Here is a 7126-nt window from a genome sequence, read left to right as displayed (position 1 = left end):
TGCTCAGACACTGGCACAGGCTTCCTCGGGAGGTGGTTGATGCCCCAAGCCTGCCAGCATTCAAGGGGCATTTGGAAAATGCTCTCAGGAATGTGCTTTAATGTTTGGTTAGCCCTGAGGAGAGGAGAGGAGAGGAGAGGAGAGGAGAGGAGAGGAGAGGAGAGGAGAGGAGAGGAGAGGAGAGGAGAGGAGAGGAGAGGAGAGGAGAGGAGAGGAGAGGAGAGGAGAGGAGAGGAGAGGAGAGGAGAGGAGAGGAGAGGAGAGGAGAGGAGAGGAGAGGAGAGGAGAGGAGAGGAGAGGAGAGGAGAGGAGAGGAGAGGAGAGGAGAGGAGAGGAGAGGAGAGGAGAGGAGAGGAGAGGAGAGAGAGCAGAGAAAAGAGAGCAGAGCAGAGCAAAGAGAGCAGAGCAGAGCAGAGCAGAGCAGAGCAGAGCAGAGAAAAGAGAAGAGAAGAGAAGAGAAGAGAAGAGAAGAGAAGAGAAGAGAAGAGAAGAGAAGAGAAGAGAAGAGAAGAGAAGAGAAGAGAAGAGAAGAGAAGAGAAGAGAAGAGAAGAGAAGAGAAGAGAAGAGAAGAGAAGAGAAGAGAAGAGAAGAGAAGAGAAGAGCCCCCAGGGTGCATGTCTGAGCATCAGCAGGGTGGGTGCCTGCAGGTGCCCTCATGCTTCCCCCAGGTCTGCTGGGGCCTTCTGGTGGCCCCATACTCACTAAGCCTGATTAGAGAGAAGGGACGTGTCACCACTGTGCTGTGACAGCTGGTGGGTTTGATAGGTATTGGCACCAGCATCAGGGCCTGCTTAGAGCTATGGGATGAGTGCAAGGTGGCTTCCCCTGTCCTGCTCAAGCTAAAGTCCTCTAGTGGTCTCCAGGACTCGAGCACACTGGGATTGTGCCATAAAGGGCCATGGGCAGAAGGGTGAGAAGCCTCTGGAGAGGTCAAGTGCCACCAAGAACAGCCTGGGCCATTGGAAACATCGAAACTGGAGCACCAAATCTGAGCCCCTCCAAACTCAGTGGGGCTCAGGAGCAGCTGGTGCTGGTCCCTAAAGGGCGCCCAGCCATGGGGTTTGTAACCCAGGGGTGGGGGAACCTCGCTGTGACGTCCCTGCTGGGTGTAGCAGGGTGTCCCTATAACCCGGGGGCCACCAGAGAAGGGACAAACGCCTTGGTCCAGATTGACCCACTGAATCTGGAGGAGCGTGAGGCAGGAGGCAGTGCAGAGCAGCAGAGCAGGCAGAAAACAAAGCAAAACTTCTCTGTGTTCTTTTCCCGACATCCAGCGGTGTATCCCCCACCTCACTCTGCTCAGGCACAGAAACGTTTGGCATTTTCCTGAGCTTTTCCCAGGGTTTTTCATTCCTCGCTGCTCCTTGAATCTGCTTCACTGAGACTTCCTTGGACCTTTGGGTTATCACAAGTTGCATCCTCCTGTTTGACCTGCATTGCAAACTCCTAGTTTCTGCTGGGAAAGAGCAAAATGATGACTAAAAGACAGCCATGAAACAGAGAAGAAGAAAGGAGAGGACAGGCTTTCACCCTTTTTTTGTAATGCCATGCAAGCCGGACCACAATGCAGCAGCACCAGCCCCATGAAGGAGAGTAGGCAATGGAGTTACAAGAGGCAGAGCGCTTGTTGCTGTGGGAGGGAGAGCTTTGGGGTGCAGCGTGAAAGCTTCCCTGGCCATACCACAGCCTGTATTTGTGCTCCCTGTAGCTGGGTGTTGCGTTGGGCTGTAGGATAAATCTGTGTGGTCCCAGCTGGCTGCCTGCCCGAGGGATGTAGCTCATTAGGAGAAGATGCTCAAAGCCCAGCTGTAAGTCCCAGGGCTCAGGAGAAACTGCCTGGCTGCCTAAAGCTGATTTTTGAGTTTAAATTCTGTCGCTTTGGGTGAGGTGTGCAGCCAGCAGGCCATGGGCTCTAGAAGAAACCTCTGGCACGTCTACATGGGCTTTGCTCCTCCTTTGCTCAGCGTGAAGCTGCCCTCAGAGTCTTTACATTCGGACATGCCCCGTGCCGAGGGTCTGGAGGTATCTCTGCCCAGGGCCTCTGGGCCTGGCCCCGGGCACCCCTGAGCAGAGCCTGTCTCCGGCCTCTCGGCACCTCCCGGCAGTGCCGGTGGCCATGGCTGGCAGCCCCCGGAGCCTCCTCTGCTCCAGGCCCAGCAGCCCCAGCTCTCGCAGCCTCTCCTCACGGCAGAGGTGCTCCAGGCCCTTCGGCACCTCGGGGGCCCTGCGCTGGGCTCTCCCCAGGGTGCCCAGCTCTGGCTGGGGCTGGGGGGCCCAGCGCTGGGCCCAGCACTGCAGGGGCGGCCTCAGCAGCGCTGAGCAGAGGGGAAGGATCACCTCCCTCGGCCTGCCGGCCCTGCTCAGCCCCAGGCAGCCCAGAAGACCACGAGGCCTCTGAGTGCCAAGGGCACGTGGCTGCCTCCCGTTCCACCCGGTGCCCACCAGGAACCCCAGGTCCATTTTTGCAGAGCTGCTGCCCAGCTGGGGGCCCCCAGTACATCCTGCTGCAGGACTTTGTGCTTCTCCTTACTGAACCCCTGCTCCTTTCCACCCCCAGCCCATCGCTAACTGGACCGTCTGCCTTTCGGTGGGACACAGCTCCCTGCAAAAGGCAGACTTGCCTGCTGTGCTGCCACAGGAGAACAACCCCAGGGGAGAGCAGGGGCTGAAGTCCCCTCCTGCCCTCCTCCTGTATCATTCCTGCCCACAAACACTGCAGTTTCTGTGGTTAATCTTAGGGGGACCTCGCTCCCTGCACGAGTCACCTGCTGTCAAGGCTCCGCAGCAGCTCCTTGTGCAACCCTACGGAGCGGGGACACAAGCTCAGCCCGGGGGTGACCGACCCCATCGATACAAATGTCCCAAGCCACTGGGGGACAGTGGTAGGATGAAAATGTGATTATTTCTCACCAAAATGCAGCCCGGGACTCTGCATCTAGTCAGGCACCTGGGCACCGAGATGTCCCTGCTCCCGGCGCTCCCTGTTTGTGCCGTTCCCCCGCGGTTTTATCTTCTCCTGACACGAATAGAGGCAAAACTCAGCGGAGTTCAAGGCTGATATCCCCGAGCCGGGCTGTTACGGCTCCGGCCCCCGCAGATGCCCTCTTTATGGGCTCATAAACCTCAGGGCAGGGCTCCAGCAGGTCCTGGTGCAAAGCAGGTCTGGATGAGGTCCATCACGTGGAGCGTGATAACAACCCCGCTCGCTTGCTCTCCCTTCAATGTCAGCTGCTGGAAGGGCTGGGACACCGGCCGGGACACCGGGCAAGGATTTTCTGGTTGAGATAAGCTGCTGAACTCTGAGCCAAAGATACCGCAGGCAGAGCAGCCCCCGCCCTGCCCCTACGTCATCTGCCAGGTGATCGCAGAGCAAACCGAGGGCTTTGCGTCTCTGCACCCAGAGGAAAGGGCAGGATGCAAAAGCACGCTGGTATTTTGGAGGGGGGGGGGGGAAGCAGGGATATTTGCTGGTTTGGGGTAGGGCTTTGGTTGTGTTTTCAGTGATGGTCCTTTCCTTTTTCATGGTCTGCCCTTTGCTGCAGGGAGGAGTTTTGTGCTGATGATGTTGCTCAGCCCTGTCCCCTTTTTCCCCACATACCCAATGGAGCCTGTCCACACCTTGAGGATGCAGCAGCTGGAGGAAAGGCAGCCCGGGCAAGGACCGCAGTGAAACTGGGCTCAGCACAGCCACAAGCACACCGCTCAGGAGGATAACCCAGCACATCAACCCCAGAGACTAAAACTGCTGGACACCCACCTGTCAGGTACCTGGGGAAGCTGCTCTTGCTGCTCCCTGCATCGTATCAGTGCCATCAGGCTTCTCAGTCTCACCCTTCCCTGCCCTCGCTATCAGTTTTCCAGAAATCAGACCATAAACCAAGTAATTTATCTACAGGCTTGCACACAGCCCCACGCCGTGCCTCTACCCCAGCCAGCTGAGTGTTAGCTTGAAGGTGGTCAGGAATAGAAACAATCAGCAACAGAAACAGCTGCTTCTGCCTTCAGCAACCTTTTGTGGCTCCCTCATTATTTAATATTCTAACTCCAAAGGAAAATGATGGTACTGTAGGATCTAGTGCTACCCAAGGATTACCAGTACTGCTTTTACAGTGGAACTGTTATATGCCCTTTGCTCGTCATTAGGTTTCAGAGTGAATCAGGCTGTCATCTCTGTGGCCCATCTTCTAATCAAAAGTTTATATTTGTAATGTGATCTGCCTAAAAAACACTGGGCCATCATTTCTGCCCCCTTCTTCTCCTCTCCATTTAGACAGCAGTTTGCTGAATTTTCTTTTCAGGGACCTTCTCTTCATCCAACAGGAAAAATCCCAGTGTAAAAAGTGATGGGGATGAAAAGCCTGCAGTGGTGGCATTTCAGGCAGCCCTTTGGGGCAAGGGGGGATTTTTTTTTTTTTTGGCCTCTTGTGCAGTGGAGAACTAAATAGAAGTTGGAGCTCTGTAAGGTAAGCCTTATAGCCTGAGAAACTTCACGGATATCCCTCCAAAAGGCCACCATGCATTGGAAGTTACAAAATTCAACTGCACAAACTGCTTTTGTTGCACTGATCTGCCCCTCACCCCCTCCAAAGGGAGTTATGTCTCTAATAGGATTAAGATCTTAAAGCCAAAAACCATTGCAAAATAAAAAATAAATAAAATAAAATAAAATAAGCACTGTTTGCATCTGGGGCTGCTCAGAAATTGTGTGCTACAGATTCATGCCCCGGGCTCATGGCTGCAGGAGATGCTTTCCAGGAGGAAGCTTGTTAGTTTTAATTCTGAAGATCAGCGATGTCTTGCCCAAATCGCCTTTGGGATATCTCCTCGAATCCCAACCTGCGGACACATAATTCTGCCAGGGCAGCGTTTCAACACCAGCCTCTCACATTCTGGGTGGGCAGGGCGTGGGACGGATCAAACCCGGCTTCACCCACGAGTCCCCAGCTCCTCCAGGAGCCATGCCCCCATCCCATGATGGGATTTTAATTTTCCCAGCCTCGGGGGGCTGAATTTATGAAGCCTCACGTGGCCCCTCCTACGGAGGGAGGGACGGCTCCGGCAGCCTCCCTAACACTGGGTGTCACACAGCGGTGCCACCATTCGGGTCCTGAGTGTCACGAGCAGAGGACACAGCGATCCAAGAGCAGCAGAAAGCAAAAAATAACCCCTCCATGTGCGTCCCGGCGAGGTGAGTTACCTCCAACGTCCTCGTGCTAAAGATTCCCCCCACCTATGTGAAATGCATACCTCCTTGCCCGTTCCTGCCTGCCCTAAAAGTTAGCTTTGCGAGGGGGAAGGTGGATTTTTAGGACTTTTCTTGTATTCTTCGGAGTTTTGAGAGTGTTGGTTGGCGTCCGACAGCGGGGCGATTGTCGCAGCTGCTGCCTGGGTGGCAGAGAAACAAAGCCCGAAAAGCAGGAGGATGGGGAGAAGCGGGAACAAAAGGGGATTATTTGCAAAGGGGGGTGTTCCCGGTGACTTCTTGGAGAGAAAAAGGAGTTTAGGAGTCCGGCTTCTCTCTGGCACCCCTGCCAGAGAAGTTTGCTGTCACCTGTTGAGGGGAGGAAGGGGAGCTGGGGAGAGACGTGAGCGGTGGGTGGCCGGTGGGGCTGCTGGAGCCGGGGGCTGGTGGGAGGGAGCTGGCGGCTGAGCATTTGTAATGCCTCGGATAAAGGGCTGTTTCCATAGTAAACGGGAGAAAGGAGCCTCTCTTTCTTTCCGCGAGCTTGCCCGGCGTGTGAACAGGGAGGTCGTCCCGGGAGCAAATAACCCGTGAAAGGGCAAACATCTGGGAAGAGCTGCAAATCATCGAGACCTCTTAGGGATGGCTGGAAGGGGGCAAAGGCTCTCGGGTCTGCCACCCGCTGCGAGCCAGCTCGGATGGGCGACCTCTTCCCTTCCCCAGGCTGCGTGCCCTGGTGCAGGGCTGCGTGCTGGTGTAAATCAGGAGCAGCTCGGTTAGCTGGTGTCAACGCGGGGACCAATTGGGGTTGGATAACGCAGATTTCATCTGGCTGGAGGTCCAGAGGGTGTACATCACCCTCTCTTCCCTCCTACTTTTTCTTTGGGAATCCAGGTCTCCCAAGGGAGTCTCTCTCTGGACTTATTCTCTGGCACATGACACCAGGTGGAAGGGTAAAGGAGAAGGGAAATAATTTCCTACAGCTGCTCAAAGAGTTTAGCTGCATTTAACAAAAGAAAATGCAGAATGTGCTGTGGGACCAGATGGATTTTAACTGAAAAAATGCTCCGCATGCGAAGGGAGCCAAAGCTGCCTCTTTGCAACTTTGCAATTGAAATGTTTAAAAGGTGTGCAGGGTTTCCAGGGCGACCTGGAAACTTTGCGGAGAAATAGAAAGCTGGGTTTCACAGCCGGTCCCGTGGCTTTCTTACCACAGAATCACAGAATATGGCATGGCATTGGACCGAGGAGGTGACTGGATGGTGTCTTTTGGGCTTGAGGTGTCATTAGGGGTGATGAAAAAGCAGCTCTTTAATCTTGGTGATCACTTGCTGCGGGACTGCGTGTGTCTTAGGAAGTTCCTCTGTGCAAATAGTTGATGTATGGTGGTGTTTAGTGTGATAAAATAACAGCCAAGACACACAAGAAGCATTATTTCTCTACATTTGTAGCTTTGGGGCAATGAGGCTTTGTTTGCTTGCTGTGCAAGAACCCAGAAGCTTCAGAAAAATATTTGTAATAATTGTGTGCAAGCGGCTTCTGAAGGCATCACCCATCAGCTGAGGTGCCCTAACCCGGCACATGGGCTCCTGCATCCTCCCCACGTGGAGCAAATCCTGCCCAAGTGACCTCTTGGTGGCTTGGGACGGGAAGGTCTTGGACTATTTCAGAGAAGAGTGGATAGGATAAGAAGTTGGGAAGATCCTTTGGGCTCCAGATCCCACAGGAAGGGAGGCAACGGATGGAGCAGCTCGGAGAGGATGCCTGCGATGGGCTTCACACCAGGCTGAGCATGGGCTCGGCTCGGACACCCTGTGCAGGGGAGCAGAGGAGGCTGCCCGAAGGAGGAACACCTCTGCAGGCAGGACACGGCACGGGAACAGCTCGAAGCACTGCCGTGTGCCTGCATGCTCGGGCTGGAGCCTCGCTGCTTGCGTAGACCT

The 7126-nt window shown here is 54.8% G+C and overlaps 1 protein-coding gene across 1 annotated transcript in view; it reads left to right on the top strand.

Moving 5' to 3' along the window:
• The first annotated feature begins 5060 nt into the window (after positions 1-5060).
• LOC310898736 (glycerophosphodiester phosphodiesterase domain-containing protein 5-like) overlaps positions 5061-7126 on the top strand; it is a 32039-nt gene continuing 29973 nt past the window's right edge. Inside the window, 1 exon segment of the mRNA XM_083834140.1 lies at positions 5061-5189. The gene's annotated coding sequence lies outside the window, so the exon portion shown is untranslated.

Source organism: Anser anser, assembly GCF_964211835.1.
Source record: "Anser anser genome assembly, chromosome: 1".
NCBI classification, from domain to species: domain Eukaryota; kingdom Metazoa; phylum Chordata; class Aves; order Anseriformes; family Anatidae; genus Anser; species Anser anser.
This window is presented reverse-complemented; position numbering and strand designations above follow the sequence as displayed.